The 17,836-nt window shown below is 41.4% G+C and overlaps 1 protein-coding gene across 6 annotated transcripts in view; it reads right to left on the minus strand.

Moving 5' to 3' along the window:
* Positions 1–17,836, minus strand: part of LOC126337131 (synaptosomal-associated protein 25) — a 352,176-nt gene that overhangs the window by 311,270 nt on the left and 23,070 nt on the right. The gene's annotated exons all lie outside the window — the stretch shown is intronic.

The following is a 17,836-nucleotide window of genomic DNA, read 5'->3' on the forward strand; positions in this document are numbered from 1 at the left end:
TTTTAATACGTCTACTATATAGATTATCCGGTTCAAGTTCCAATTAATTTGTATACCTAATTTCTCAGAACTATATTATTTCTTATTGCTAGTAGGTGGGCTACTACTAACATTACAAAACTGGATGAGCTGTGATTTTTCAAAATTTAAAATTAGCCCATTTGTGTAAAATCATTCTGTTACTTTCACAAAAGCATCTCACACAAGAATGAGATTTTCACTCTGCAGCGGAGTGTGCGCTGATATGAAACTTCCTGGCAGATTAAAACTGTGTGCCCGACAGACTCGAACTCGGGACCTTTACCTTTCGCGGGCAAGTGCTCTACCATCTGAGCTACCGAAGCACGACTCACGCCCGGTACTCACAGCTTTACTTCTGCCAGTATCCGTCTCCTACCTTCCAAACTTTAGGCAAAGTAAAGCTGCGAGTATAAATCTTTTGGATGCTCTTAGAATTATCTGTGTCCTTTAACCCTTTCACAGGCGCATTTTTTGTAGCAACTCAATGAAGATATTTTTTTCTCTCCTATTAGAATTGAGATCAACTGACAAAATTTTTTTAATAAATTTACTTTCGTGATTTAGGACAAAAAACAGTGGTGGTACATATATCACCACAGCACCTTTTTGAGGTATTGAAACTACGGTGATACATGGATTCCCACATCCCTTTTGTGAGCTGCTGTTTATTGCCATTACATGAAAAAAATATTTCATACTTTTGTTTATGTTTTCTTTCACTCCATTTTAAAAAATAATTACATTTCAAGTTTACAAGTGGTTTGTATTCAATACAAGCAATTTAATGCTAGATTGCAAGTAATATTTCTTTCTCAAACAAATGTTCAAATGGCTGTCAATCTTTATTTTCCATGGAACTGGCAGAAGCATTTTTCTATACAGAGGCAATTTGCAGGAGCAGCATATGTATTTCATTGCCTTGTCTTGAACTTTTTTAGAACACTTAGCACAGTATCAATGTTTTTCCCAAAATAGGCATATGATCTATTTTTGCCAGTCAAACATCATTTAGTACAGTGGTGTTCTTTGTTAGCAGTTAGTGGGCTGCCTTTCTCTGTGCAGGATGTGAAGCCATCTATGAACTGTTTTGTGAGTTGAAATTGAAAGTTCAAATGATCTTCGAATCCTTTCCTGTATTAGTTTTGTACAATGTAAATGCATTTGTAATTGCTGTGTCTAGTATAAAGTAGAGAATGTGATGTCATCACTTACGATAACATATACCAATTGCTTAGTGTTCTCTAAGTTGATTGAAGTGATCTACACCTCCCATTATATTATTGTATGTTTCAACAGATTTTGATCAAGTAATATTTCTGGCAGTACTATCCTTACTCTTCCTTGAGACAAATGTGGTGTCTTGAATTGTTGAAAGTTGTGAGAATAGTGGCAGGTTTGTTTATCTATTTCATACCTGCAATACCATGTTTTCACTAGAAGTGAAATTATCTTTTCATGGAACATTTCTTTTCCATTATTCGAGGTAGCCTGTCCCTGTTTGCTTTGGGGGTGCCACTGTTCAACAGATTCACAATGGTGAAATTGTGAAATGCTACCACACTTACTACGTTTCAGGTCTTCAGTAAGGCTAATGACTATACATTCTTGCGAGGATTTTTTCCAGAACCATCATCTAATTTTCCTGTGTAACTAACAAATTTGTGATCTAGCCTGTCTTAGTCTGCTAAACACCACACCTTGTATCCTCATTTGATTGGCTTCAGAGGCATGTCCTGCCTGAGCAATATCTGCCCTGAAATGTATCATGTTTTCATCCATGGCCAATAACTTACTGCCAGTGTATGGCTTACGAATTATGTTGTTCAGGAAGATTATCAGAGGTCTGACATTTTGAAGTTTATCATGGTTTGAGTGCCTTCTTGGAGGATTCAGTGTAATGTCATTTATATGAATAGTTTCACAACTTTTTGAAATGTTTGTATGTCTTAAGCTGAGATATATAAGGCTAACCTAGAGCAGGTTCTGAACTCCAGTAGCACACCACTCTTGGCAACAACAACACCCATCAAGATGTTCATTCCAATGTAGCCCTGTAGCTCGTCTACAGATAAACTTGTCCAGTTGTTTGTTGCCTCTGTTACCGTCTGGCCAGACTACTGTTTTTGTTAGGATTGCTCTGCACATACAAATTGCCTGCTAAACCACGTGCTCCAGCATCTCAGCTGTAAATAAGGAGAGGAAGTACTCTTTCTCAGTGCTGTGTTTTGTCAATTGGTGGTTGACAACAGGTTCTTGTTGTGGATCAACAGCAAGCAAGTCAAAAACAGCAGTGTTCTCTGACCATTCCTCTTCTGCCAATGGCTCTTCTGCACGTATGGTACTATCACTAGAAATCTCAGTGCCCATTGCACAGGAACCATTTTCCCGATTATAAGTATCAAACTGTGGTCAGGGTTCTGCACACTGTCAAACAAATTCATCTTTTCTATCTTTATCACTTTCTGTTTCCGAGTCTTCAGGATCACCAGGTAGTGAGAACAGCAACTCCAGTTCTCCTGGCATGTATTTCTTCATACAAAAATGCCTCAACATTTTGCTAAAAAAATGATGAATGATGGTGATACAAACCATAAATTATAAAACTAATTTTCAAATTATATTTGTTATCAATATTAAGGTTTACTTAGCACAATGTGAAAACAATCTTAGCAACCTCACCGTGCAATAAAGTTATGAGCTGATAAAGCTCACAATGTATATAGCAGAAGCAAACCAACGTGTTCTGATACCAGTAGTGACCCCACAATAAACAGAAGCACATTGTTTTAACAGTTTTCATACACCTGGTGCAGTGTACTATCCCAAGGTGACAGACAGACAGACAGACAGACAGAAAGGCATATTCCCAAAAAGCTTTGGAAAACCCTTAGGTTGGTGGTAAGTATGCTTCCTAAGCCCCTCCCAGAAACTTCTTGGGTGACAACCACACTTCCCACTGTCCTGAAGGCTATGTTTCACAATAGACAAACTACAGGTAGTACAGTGGACTGTCATTAGATGCCACGAGTGCACGGAAGTGGTAATACACATGCCCTTAAACACTATAAAGAAATGCATTTAGTGGGAAATATAACCCACAGCTCATGAAAGGCATGCAGTGTTTAAAACAGACATTTTTAGGTTTAGCTCTTTTCCTAACAAAATAAAAAAGTGTACACATGGGGTGGTGGGAGTGGGAGGACCACCTCTTTCTTGATACTCTTGGCCACAAGGAACTGCAATGTTTAGACTCTTGGAAAACAAAGATACAATTAAAATTGCATTATCAGGGCAGCTTGGTAGAGTGCACTTGCCTCCAACAATGAACTTGAAAATGCAGCTTTTAACATTTCCAGTCAGTGAACATGTCAAATGCTCTTTTGAGCTATTCATAACCTGAGGGGACAAAAGTCATGGGATATCTCTTAATGAAGTATCAGACATCCTTTAGCCTGGCACAGTGCAGTAACTTGACATGGCATGGACCCAATAGGTCACTGGAAGTCCCCTGCTTAAATACTGAGCAATATTGTCCCTATAGCTGTCCATAACTGCTGAAGTATTGCCAATGCAGGATTTTGTGCACAAACTGACTTCTATTACTTTCCATAAATGTTCGATGGAATACTACTGGGCAATTTGGGTGGCCAAATTGTTCATGTGTACTGTCCAGCATGTTCTTTAAAGCAATTGCGAACAGTTGAGAGTCAGTAATGTGATGTGTCGCTATCCATAAAAATTCCATTTTTGGTTGGGAACATGAAGTCCATCAACAGCTGCATATTGTCTCCAAGCAAACATACAAGAGGACCCAGACCATTCCATGTAAACACATCCCACTTCATTACAGAATCACTGCCAGCGTGCACAACACGTTTCTGACAACCTGGGTCCAGGGATTCTTGGTATGTGTGCCACACTAACCCTATCATGAGCTCTTACAAACTGAAATCTGAACTCTTCTGACCAGGCCATGGCTTTCCAGTCAGGGGTCCAACCATTATGGTCATGAGCCCAGGAGAGGTACTGTAGGTGGTGATATGCTGTTGGCAAAGACTCTTGAGTTGGTCATCTACTGCCACAGCCCATTAATGACAATTTCACTACACTGTTCTAATGTATATATTCATCATACATTTATTTCTGTGGTTAGTTCACACAGTGTCACCTGTCTTAGCACTGACTATGCGAACGCCATTCTTCCCTGTCGTTAAGTGAAGGATGTCGGCCAATGTGCTGTTCATGGTGAGAGGTAATGCCTGAAATTTGGTATCCTCAGCACAACTTGACACTGTGGATCTCTGAATATTTAATTCAGAAACACTTTCCAATATTGAATGTCCCACACATTTAACTCCAACTACCAATTTGCATTCAAAGTCTTAATCCCATCGTGTGGCCTTAATCAAATTGGAAACCTTTTCACATGAATCACCAGAGTACAAATGGCAGCTCTGCCAATGCAATGCCTTTTTACCTCATCTCAAGGCAAATCTGCGTTCCATGGCACACAGACCTGGACGACAGTGTGTTTCACAATTCCTGAAGGCTGACTTTTAGGTCATATACTTAAATGAGAGTGAAATGCTCGTTAACTCACATAATGAAGTTGCTGCAGGAGACAGGAGTCAACCTAATCGAATGACCTATGGTGTCTACTGATATGGATATGGTTGAGTATGGTTGGGACCAGTTTAATCTTGCAGTGTATCGAGCATGAATGGCACTGACACTTTGGGTGACATCAGGAGGGTCACAATCGAGTGGGACAACCTAACAACCAGCCTGTGCGCAGCATTCTAAGCATGCCACAATGTAGGGGAGTGGAGCAACACTGTACAGACTGTTGTCCAGCAGCAGATTTGGATTTCACACTCTAAGATATGTCCTTTTAAACAGTGATTATTTTTGGTTGATTTTGTTTCTCCCAAAGTAAAACAATTTTGTTTTTAGTTTCAAAAACCTCCTTTAATTCCCTGCTTCCTATCAATCAAGCTCAAATTCGGAGGAATGCAGGAGGTGCTAAACTTTCAGAATGATACACTGTCGCAGCCATTAGCTCTTTTTTCAGTCCTTAATGCATTCTGTAACCATGCCACATTACCACAGTTGGTTCAGATCTTAGCAGGGGCACACTTAGGAGGGCCAGTCACTTGGTACTTCAAAATTAGTTGAGTTTTTCTAAATGGCCACTGGTCACTCAAGTGTATTCAAAATTTTGAAGAAAACTTACTATTACAGGTAAACTATAACAATGTGTTGAAATAAGTAAGTTCTGTATGTTTCATTCAATTCATCCACAAGTTGAGAATTTACTGTGTTATAACATGCCACAGACAAACAGTTCAGAGGAGGCTCCTAGAAATAGCCTCTCATATATACGTGGCAGCCGGAAGGCAGTAATGTGTCGTAGGAACATGGCTGGGACTTACCTCAGCTGTGAGATTTCGTTATTTAACTAAACTGTATTAGTGGTGTAATTTGGGAGTGCATTTGTGACTAATCATATTATGGTTTGTCCAGAGGGAACACTCCTATCTTTATTTCACGAATTAGACGACAAACCATTTTCAAGCTGGATTTCTTTAGATGGATGAGCAATTCACACCAAACTTACACATTAAACTAGTTGATAGGAAATATAACAGAAAATTTCAATTTTCCTGATATAAAAACGTGTCCTTGGCTTACAGATTGATCTATGATAAATAGTATTTTTTCATTTGGTAAATTAGGGATTGGAAAAGAATGGATGTCAGCTTTTTTCAGAGTATTTGTGACAAAAAATTGACATAAAAGCTGGGAAACACCACAATTCAAGGAGACACCCTTCAGAATAAAGTATTTTCAGCTGTTGGATCATGGGCGAACTGGACATTCAGTTTCTGAAGGTGATTAACTTCATGCAGTAAAACATAACATTGTGATTCTGAAAAATACTATATTTGTATTCAAGAGAAATATTGATGTTTGTTTGTTGGGCAAGCAAGAGCTTGCATTCAGAAAGTTCTGACAGCAAAGGTAGTTGAAGTTTATCCTTAGTTGATGCTGTTTAACACCGTGATTGTACCTTTATAGGGTGTGTGGTGTCGCAAGGCTTAGGCCTGTCCCACCCCTCATTAAAGCGACCAAGACTTATTCGAATAATTGTAAGAACAGTTATTATTATTATGCTCTTTAAGTTTGTTTTTGGGTTTTCAGGAATACTGTGGGAAGAAAGTTTATGTTGCAGATACCATGGAAGACGTTGCCCAACGATCACCACGAAAGTTCGACGTAGCAGCAAGTGGGCAAGGAATAAAACGAATGCTGCAGACTACTGCAAGCCATGGAAGAGCCTGGGCCATGAGGGCATAGAGCTTCCTAGGTGGTTGTTGGACAATGTCAAAGGAAGAGATATTCTACTTTCTCTTTGTAAACAGATTGATCGAGTCTTTAAAGGTTCATGTAAAACGTATAGGCGAGTGACACATTAAGTGGGACCCGATGCCTGTAATACTATTAAAAAGTTGTTAAACGGCAAAACCAATAGTTCATCATTTATATAGATAAAAAATAGTAAAGATATAGGAAAGGAAGAGTTGCAGCGCCAGAACAAAAAATGATACATCACTCAGAAACGAAGAAGGACGAAAACAGCGGGCATTACGTGGTGAAAACAAATCAACTAATAAAGTATTAAGTCTGTAATTAAGCATAAAGCCACGTAACATTGCAGATGTGGAAAAATTTCTGCTACCAGTCACAATAAAAGATTTATTCGTCACATAACCAGTTTCAGGCTTCTGTCCATCCTCAGTTGTTTATACATTTATGTATATCTTTATATTGCTGGAGATCACTGAAAAAATATAAAAAATTATTTGCTGGTGGCAATTTATACAGTGATCTCCAGCAATATAAACATGTACATGAATATATAAACACCTAAGGATGGGGACATGCCTGAAACTGGTTGTGTGACGGATAAGTAATCTTTTATTGTGACTGGTAGTGGAAATTTTTCTGCACCCTACAAAGTTAGTTACCTTGAATTATTGGAACATGTCTACACCGGAACAGTTCATGCATAACCACTTGTAAAGCACTTCTAGGTTGGTTGCTTGGTTAATTTGGGGGAGGGAACCAAACAGTGACATAGGTCCCATCAGATTAGGGAAGGACAGGGACGAAGTCTGCCGTGTCCTTTCAAAGGAACTAGCCTGGCATTTGCCTAAAGTGACTTCGGTATATCACGGAAAATCATGGAAAATCTAATTCAGGGTGGCTGGACAGGGGTTTGAACCATCGTCATCCTGAATTCAAGGCCAATTTGTTGAACACTGCGCCACCTCATTTGGTACTTCTGGGTGCAAATGAGCATCAAGCACACTGCAAAACAAATTAGTTGAATTTGTTGTCAGTGTCATTAATGATTGCATTAAAGAATTACAGTCATGTTAGTTTGATGGAGTGTAAGAAGATGCAACTCTATGTTCCTTGCAAGTTTCAAATGGGTATTATTCTCAGGTTCTGTACCCAAAGACGGTCCCATAGAAAGATTTATTGTTTTTCACAACGTTGTTGTGAAAAAACTGCTTGGGATTTACCAGAAATTGTACTCTATGTACTTAATTTTTGTGGCATTACTGAGAAAATAGTGAGCCAGACATGATGGAGCCTCAGTAAAGCTGGTAAACATGGATGTGTACAAAATTTTGATTATGTCCATAAGTTATATTTTTACATTGTTGTGCACAAAATTTATCTACTGCTGCTATTCAAAAAATATAAAATCCATTTGGCTTTTCATTTACAATCTTGTAGCATTCCATTCATGTTTTAGCAACACTTCAAGAAGTACACAACTCAGAAAAGGGATTCAGACTGCCTGAAACATGTACTACATGCTGGAGTTTCAATTTATGAACTGTTCAGACAATACGTTTTACATGCCACAAGTTTAAACACCTTTTCCAAAGTAGCACCACAGATTGTAAATATTGGGATGCAGAGTCATTCAGAAGTGCTTCTGGCTTGCTTAGCATTCATAATAAAACTGAATTCCTTTTCCTGATTTGCCTTTACAAAGAAATGTTCGTCTATGTCGACCATCCCTAAGTACAACTTCAACATAAAACTGCACGTGATAGCATGGGCAATACTGAAATCAAGACCATCAGTTTGCTATGAAATCATTGTTAATGAACATGACACTCAGTTTCTTAAGATGTTATCTTTTGAAGTCTTAAACAGTACAAATGGAAATACATTTTTGAGATCTCACAACTTACAGATTCTTCAGCAAAGACAGACAGGAAAATGAGTAATGAAACATTTATACTGTCAAATATTTACCACCTGTGAACCATCTTAAATTCATAATGGAGAGCAATCTTCAAAATTTTTATTACAAAGTAACAAAGCTTATCAAATTGAATCTTATACTACCTGTTGCTATAATTTCTGAAATGTACAAGCAGCCTTAAAAGAACCAAAAACTGGCTTTGCAATTTATTGACAAATTGTTGTTTACGTTCTCTTTGCACAATTTTTATAGAAAAAACCTGGTTAAACAATTCAACAAGTTATCAGAAATTTAAAGATAATATGATTGACAATATAATCAGAGAATTTGGAAAATGTGTGTTATTAGATGAATAAAACTAAAAAAAATATAAATACAACCAACTTTGCTACCAAGGAGGGCATTAATCTCCTATCTATACAAATATATAAGGTAAACCTACCCATAATCAGTCCATTACCTTCACCACTGCCAAATACACAACTGAGGTGCAGCAAATGCCCAAAGAATGTCTGAAGACTTCGTTTCTCACCCATTCTTAAGGACTTTTCCTTTGCAAATCTTGTCAGTCCACTTTATTCTGAGCATTTATTTGTTTATTTATTTACCACAGACAGGTAAGATTTTGTTTTGGAATGTGGACATTTACACTTTCTCTCATAACTTTGTGGGAACAATTAAAAACAATAACAAAATATTATACAGCTTTTTACTGGTACATGTAAATAATATTTGTGCAAATGAAAATATTCTACTCCTCTGAAAGGAATTCCTTACTACTATAAGAACATTTATTAGTAACAAACTCCTTCAATGACATTTCGAAGTAGCTCCCACTTGACCTATTAAAATTTTTTGGAAGTTTGTTATAAAATTTGATTCCCATGTTGCGGCTGGTGTCTGAACTTTGTATTATGACTTACCAGATAATGATTAGTGTCTTCTAGCACTGTAAATGTGCACCTCTCTGTTTAGGCTATTATATAGCTTGTATTTCGAAATTTCAACTCATCCCCATACTCCAATTTCATATGTAAGGTATGGAAAATGGAAACACTAAAGCAGGCATGGGCAACCTTGGATGACCTGCGGGCCCAATTCATGCCTCTACTTACACTTGGGGGGGTTACATTGTCAAGTGGCTGGACAGCAGCACTCTTCCAGGAACATAGTCAAAGTTATAGTGCCTGTGACACTGTATGGGATGACACACTGATCTGAATGGCACTGACCATCGAATGTGTCCCACAAGAACAAACTCCAGTGAGTTGACTGCTGCAGACTGAATGCTTCAATTTTTTTCACATCTTCAAAAGTTATGTTCACCAAGATAAGGTTCTTTTTAATGACTGTAACGTAGATGCTCCACATCTACATTGAACAAAAACTGCAAATTGAGCTGTGTCTGGCAAATCAGAGTTCTCATCAAAAGTGACCACAAACTCTTAGAATGTGGCAAAACAAACACACAAACTTTAATATCATCAGCCATCATGTCAATTTAATGAACAACTGTTCACCTCAAACTTATTTGTTCAAAGCCTTTCTTACAGGTTGGTTAGTTGGTTGGTTTAAAAGAGAGCAAGGGACTAAACTGCAAGGTCATCAGTCCCCTTGTTCCTTGTAAAATAATTACACAAGGAAAAGAAGAAAAAGACGTACTGCACAATAACAGGAGAAAGGGCAACAAACACTACTATGGACAAAACAGGAAAAGAAACCCAGAGAGAGAAGCAAGAAACAGGTAGAAAGGGTAAAAACAAGAGCAGACGACTGTGCCTGGCCAACCAAGAGAATAAAAAGGAAAAGCCAGCCGCACCCACAGGGACATAATACACATATGATATCCAAGACACACTCCTTTACAAATTCACCTTTGGCAAAAGGCTTTAAGGATTTGTCAGTTTTTAGACTCATTATAAAACTAGCTTTAACCAGCTTTGCTACTGCTTGTCTAAATTGGAAATTAACATTTTAATTTTGTTTTTCTGCAACTGCCCTTTAAGCTGTTGAGCAGCATGTTTCACAGGAAATTCCCTTTTCATATTATGTTCCTCCACAACATCTAGAGATTCCTTACAAAAGTCATACAGGTTTATCTTATTACGTGGCAATCCTGGAACTGGCAACATTCAGAAGCTATCTTTCCCTTCTTAATGCTGGACATTTTGTGAATAAACTCAGTGAAAACACACACAAATATTTGCATGAATTTAACAACTAGCACAGAACATTACATGAACACCAACTATAATCAGTTTATTAACCGAGTGATGACTTCTGGTCTCATTGCGCAAATCTGCACATCTAACAAGTAGTTGGTAATTTTAGTCATTGTTTTCTACTACCAACGTTTGTGAAACCATCAATGTGTAGCACATTCATAGGCTGTAAACAGTATGAGTATATAATGTGTTATCAACTCATTCAGAAATGAAATTTCTCCGTGCACTCCTTCAGGATGCTAAGCTGTTTCCCTCACTCATCACACATATTTGAGCACATGGACCACAACTTCACTTTCTTTGTTGTTCAGGTTCAGCAGCAGAAAAAAGGGATTGCTCTTATGCAGAGTAAGCAAAACTTTCCTGATTCTGCATCACGAGATGCAATTCCGATGCAAGCTGAATTTTGATAGAAATATCCCGAAAAGCATCCCAGACAGTACAATGCAAGCCCCTCACTCTCTCCCACACATTTTTTCTATGGGTTGGACTGAAACCAAGTGTGGGCCGGGTCCAGCCCATGCACTGCTGGTTGCCCACCTGCACAAAGCATAGTAGTTAATAGTCATTTGCTCATAATTAGGAACCCGTGACAGTTCTCATTTCAGAAATTGTTTTCCTTACTTTTTGCCATAGTAAATCAATATAATGCTCCTAACAGAGATGCTACACTAATATTAAACCAAGGAAAACCATTTTATTATGCTAATTTACTTCTGTACCTTCATCAGACAATATGCCAGGGCACTTCATCCGTTTGATGGGTTTTATGGTGTATTTGAAAGTTCGTTAGACTTATTTTAATGATGTTTAAGTAGGTTTTGGAAGTGATTTTTCAATCTAAGTAAGACACTAGAATAACAACTGTTGTGCCATCCACATAGTTAAGTACCTCACTGTCGTGTTCTCAGGGCAGATTACTAACACACACACACACACACACACACACACACACACACACACACACACACACACACACTTAAAAAATGTTGCACTATGAAGAAATTATCAGAATGGGATGGAATGTTTAGATGTGATGAACATTTATAGAAAAACAAATGATTACAATTTCAGAAAAAATGAATGATTTATTAAAGCAGATGAGCTTAACAAATTGTACCATTCAGTAATGAGTTTGTCCAACTCTAGCCCTTAAGCAATCAGTTATTCAGCTGTGCATTGATTGAGAGATTATTGTTGTCCTCCTCAGGAATATCTTATCAGATTGTGTCAATTTGACATGTTAGATGGTCAAAATCAGAGTTGGAGAGCCCTGCCCATAATGCTCCAAATGTTCTCAACTGGGGAGTGATCCAACAACCTTGCTGACCAAGCACAAAGACAAGCTGTATGAACTCTTGCCACATGCAGGTGGGCATTATCTTGCTGAACATAAGCCCATGAATGGCAACACAATGGGGTGTATAATATCATCGATGTACCGCTATGCTGTAATAGTGTCATCGATTATACTAGCACTCCAGACCATCACTCCTGGCTGTCAGGACTGTGGCACGTGACAGGTTGGTATCCCACAACTGTCCAGGGATGGTGAGGTCATCAGTGCCCTCACACTTATAAAAACAATTGAACGTACAGATGAACTAAAAGTGTTGTACATGCATGCACTCGAAATGACCACACAGACTATCACATGCACTCTCACATGCTCTAAAACCAATTGGGGGAACAGAGCTAATCAAGAAATTAAAATACAGAAAACAAAAGACAGAAGAACAAATAGAAAATCACAGGGAAATGGGACTAGCTGACCACTTACAAAAATCTAGGGTGAGCCCGCCACCGTTTGACACATTACAAACGTCTCTCTACAATCTTGTTAAAAACATTTGACAGTTCAAAAACTTTAAAACCCTAACCACATCCACTTGATTATTACATAAAATAGATGGCAGATCTGCCAGTCTCCTTGTCAGCAAATAAAATGCAGTCCAATAAAATGTAGCACACTGTGACCTGCATGCCAGAAGCACCACACATTGGAGGATCCTCTCACCAGAGTAAGAATCCAGATGTCATAGGGCTGTGAACTATGCAAGGAGGAGTAAGAAGGGCCTTGTGCTGCTGATGTGGCTGGAAGGAAGTACTCCACAGAACTGCAGAAACTGGGTGACTAACATCGTTGAGACGCGCATCTCAACTCCAGTAAGGGTGTTGTCACATGTTTGGTTGGTTGGTTTAAAGGTGAGAGAAGGGACCAAACTACAAGGTCATTGGTCCCTTGTTCCTAATAAAACAATACCACAAGTGTGAGAATAAAATGGACAAAACACATAACACAAAATGGAAAGAAAGGAAAAGTCACAAGAACGAAGGAACGACAAGTAAAAGGAACAAAAGAGGACAAGAAAACAGAAATGCTAGAAACATAAGAGTAAAACATTAAAATAGATGACAGTGGCTGGCCAATCACGAGAATAAAAAGGGAAAGCCAGCCACTCTGCAACACATTAAAACCTCCACCCTAAAGGCACTAGGGTGGAGGACACAGAGGAACAAAGGACATGTGCTTAAACATACATAGAAATATAAAACCCACTCTCACGGATAAAACGTAAAAATAAAGCTGCTGTGGAGGCATTGTCGCCCAACACCGAAAGCAGAGTGCTGGAAGAGTTGAAAGAGTGCCACAGAGCTGCTAAAAGTGGGCAGTCCAGCAAGAGGTAGACGACTGTCATTTTCGAGCCACAATGACACTGAGGTGGGTCCTTGCAACGGAGTAGGTAACGATGCGTTAGCCACGTATGGCCAATGCGGAGCCGGCAGAGGACAACTGATTCCCTGTGAGAGGCCTGCATGGAAGACTTCCACACATTCATAGTCTCCTTAATGACACACTGTTTGTTGCGCATGCTGTTATGCCATTCCATCTCTCACAGCCAGAAAACCCTGCAGTGTAAGACAAAACACAGGTTAGCTTCTGATATGCCTATCTCCAGAAGTGGTTTCTGCATCACCTGTTTGGCCAGCCTGTCGGCAAGTTCATTGCCAAGGATTCTGACATGTCCTGGGGTCCACAAACACCACGTAACGGTGGGACTGTTCCAGGGCACAGATGGACTCCTGAATGGACATTACCAGAGGGTGGGATGGTGGCACTGTTCGATAGCTTGTAGGCTGCTCAATGAGTCAGTATACAGGAGAAATGACTCGCCAGGGTATGAGTGAATGTACTCAAGAACCCAAGATATGGCCACCAGCCTTGCAATGAAAACACTGCAGCCAACTGGCAAGGAGTGCTGCTCAATATGTCCTCCATGAACATATGTGGAGCCTTTGTGACCACCAGCCATTGAGCCATCTGTGTATACCACTTTAGAGCCCCAGAACACTTCAAGAATCAAGAGGAAGTGACAGCGGAGAGTGGTGGGGTTAACAGAGTCCTTAGGGCCATGCAAAAAGTCCAGATGAAGCTGCGGCCGAGGCGTACACCATGGAGGCTTACGTGAACGGACCACACGTAAAGGTGGTAAAGGGAAGGACTCCAGTTCGGAGAGAAGGGACCGCATGTGAACCACAATAGTTAGCCCCGATCTTGGCCACCGATGCGGGAGATGGACTGCTACAGGCAGGAAAATGAGACAGTAATTTGGATGCTCAGGGGAACTATGAATGTGTGCTGTGCCACTGGCGAGCAGTTGCTTATGTCTAATCTGCAGTGGAGGGACACCAGCCTCCACCAGTACACTGGTCACTGGACTCGTCCTAAAATATCCTGTCACTAATCAAACCCCACAGTGGTGCACAGGGTTGAGTAAATGCAATGCTGAAGGCACTGCCAAACCATAAACCACACTCCCAAAGTCAATTCGGGATTGAACAAGGGCTCTCTAGAGCTGCAGCAGTGTACAGCGATGTGCACCCCCAAGCCAGCACTTCTGCTTAAACTGACTAAGATGAGGGAGCCAAGTCAATCGAGCATCAAAAACCAGTCCTAGGAATTGATATGTCTCCACTACAGTGAGTGGATCGTCATTACAGTAAAGTGCAGATTCCAGATGAACGGTACGACGCCGACAGAAGTGCATAACACACGACTTTGCGGCTGAAAACTGGAAGCCATGGGCTAGAGCCCATGACTGCCTTGTGGATGGCTCCCTGTAGGCACTACTCTGCAACACCAGTACTGGAGCAACAGTATGAAATACAGAAGTCGTCTGCATACAGAGAAGGTGACACGAAGGGACCAACAGTTGCTGCTAGACTGTTAATGACCACTAAAAATAGATACTCTCAATACACATCACTGCAGGACTCCATTCTCCTGGATATGGATGTAAGTATGGGAGGCACCAACTTGGACACGGAAAGTACGGAGTGACAGGAAGTTTTGGATAAAAATTGGGAGTGGTCCCCTGATACCCCACTCATACAATGTGGAATGTGGCAAGGATATGATGTCACCAAATCACGTTGTATGCTTTACGCAAGTAAAAAAAACAAAAACAGCAATCACGTGGTGCCATTTGGAAAAGGCTGTTCGGATGGCAGACTATGGACACAAGATTATCAGTGGTAGAGCGACCATGGTGGAAGCCGCCCTGACATTGAGCCAGCAAGCCACGTTACTCAGGACCCAACCCAACTGCCAACATACCATATGTTCCAGCAGATTACAAAGAATGTTGGTGTGGCTGATGGGCCGATAGATATCCACATCAAGCGGGTTTTTGCCGGGTTTGAGCAACAGAATGATGGTGCTCTCCCACCATTGCGATGGAAAGACGCCATCACACCAGATCTGGTTGAAGATGATAAGATGTCGTAGTCAGATGAGAGATGTTTAATCACCTGGCTGTGGATGCGATCAGGCCCAGGAACTCTGTTGGGGGCAATGTGTAAGGGCACTGAGGAGCTCCCACTCTGTAAATGGGGCGTTACAGAATTCACTGCAACATGCAGTGAATGAGGGTGTTCCCTTCCAGCCGCCGTTTAAGTGTGCGAAAGGCTGGGGGGTAATTCTCCGATGAAGAGGGTCAAGCAAAGTGCTCAGCAATCGCATTTGCGTCAGTACATAACTCACCATTTATGGTAACACCGGGGACAGCTGCTGGGGCCTGGTACCCGAAAAGACGTTTGATCTTTGCCCAGACTTGCGAAGGTGACGTGTGACACCCAATGGTGGAGACTTATCTCTCCCAACACTCCTTCTGTTGTTTGATAAAGTAGCAAACATGGGCAAAGAGCTGTTTAAAGGCTGTGAGGTGCTCCAGGGAAGGGTGCCGGTTATGCCGCTGTAGAGCATGACGACGTTCCAATTGCTTCAGCGACTTCCAGCGACCACCAAGGGACTTCCTTATGCCTTGGGCACCATAAAGAGCAAGGGATCACGTTTTCTGCTGCAGAAACAATTGTCTAGTCACCTGTTCAACCATCACACCGATGTTACCATGTGGGGGAGATTCAACAGTCACAGCAGATGTGAAAGTTCGCCAGTCTGCCTTGTTCAAAACCCATCTGGGCAGGCGTCCGTGTGCCTGACGTTGGGGCAGTGACAGGAAGATGAAGTGGTCACTACCACACAGGTAATCATGTGCTCTCCAGTGGATAGATGGGATAAGTCCTGGGCTGCAAATTGATAAATCAGTGGCCGAGTAACTACCATGAGCCACAATGAAATGTGTGGCGCCCCCAGTGTTTAAGAGGCAGAGGTCGAATTGCAACAGTAAAGTTTCGACAGCTCTGCCTCAGCCAGTAAGCATGGTACCACACCACAAGGGGTTATGGGCATTAACATTTCCCAAAAGTAGGAAAGGTTTAGGAAGTTGATCAATCAATGCAGCCAATACATTCAGGCATACTGCACCATCTGGAGGAAGATATACACTGCAGACAGTCATTTCCTGTGTCGCCCTTATTCTGACAGCCACAGCTTCAAGAGGGGGTTTGAAGGGGCACATGTTCACTACAGACCGAGTTTAGGACAAACAAACTCCACCTGACAGTATTACAGTTGCTATGGTACCGGTGATATCCCTTATAGCCGCAGAGGGAAGGAGTTCGTATTGCTGGGAACTACATTTCCTGGAGGGCAATGCAGATAGCAGGTATAAAGCTTAACAGTTGTCACAGCTCTGCCAGGCAGTGGAAAAAAACGGCCACAATTCTGCTGGAGGATGACATCGTGAGAATGGGAAGGCATGGAACATTCAATGAGGCAGTTTATGCCTCAGTCACCTGCTGCCACCGATTTATTGCCTGAGCAGTCTATATCCATTGTGTCTGAGGATCTGGCGAGATCTAGGTCCTCAGTGGATGCCAAAATCTCCACCCCATCCTCAGATGCAGAGCTGGTAGGTAGTGGCAGTGTGGGTGCCACCGTAATTTCCTTGGTCTTAGGGGTTTTCTGTTTGGATTTCTCTCACTGCTCCTTGGGTTTCCCTGGCTGGGAGGACTTCACTGGTTCAGTCTCTGGGACTGAGGATGAGCGTGAAGCCCTATGAGCAGCTGCTTTTAGGCTCTTTGGCCACTGGCAGCGGTTGTCTTTCCCACTAGCAGAAACCTGGGAAGGGAGTGACCCAAGGGACTCGTTCCTAGCGAGATAAGCGGAAGAAGACTTATCCTTCACTAGCTTAGAAGTGGGGATGGACGTCCCCGATGGTTGGGGTGTTGCTCCCGAAGTAGGTGGCGCAGGAACGACAAGGAGGGAAATGCCCCACTATCAAGGGGGCAGGTGTAGTATTCCAGGTCTGAGAGGTTGGTTGGTTGGTTGGCGGAGCTGATGGTGTCAGAACTGTTGTAGCAACGCCGTAAAATGATGTCATACGCACAGGATGCAGGCGTTCAAATTTTCTCTTAGCCACAGTGTAGGTCAGTCGGTCCAGGGTCTTTTACTCCATGATTTTCCTTTCTTTCTGGAGAATCCTGCAGTCAGGTGAGCAAGGCGAACAGTGCTCTCCACAGTTGACAGGTGGAGCACATGAAGTATTCAGATGTGACGGGTGTCTGCAATCACAACATGTGATGCTGGAAGTACAGTGGGAAGACAGATGGCCCAACTTCCAGCGCTTAAAGCACCACATCGGGGAGGGATATAGGGCAGACCATCACCTTGACCTTCTTTAGCAATGTATCACCCTCAAAGGCCAAGATGAAGGCACTAGTGGCAACCTGATTATCCCTTGGACCCCAGTAGATATGCAGGATGAAATCTACAGCTCGCCACTCTAAATTGGCATGCATCTCATCGTCAGACTGCAAATGAAAGTCCGTGTGAAGTACGATACCTTGGACCATATTTAAGTTCTTACGGGGTGTGATGGTTACAGAAACATCCTCAGCT

Source organism: Schistocerca gregaria, chromosome 1 (assembly GCF_023897955.1).
Source record: "Schistocerca gregaria isolate iqSchGreg1 chromosome 1, iqSchGreg1.2, whole genome shotgun sequence".
Taxonomy (NCBI): Eukaryota; Metazoa; Arthropoda; class Insecta; order Orthoptera; family Acrididae; genus Schistocerca; species Schistocerca gregaria.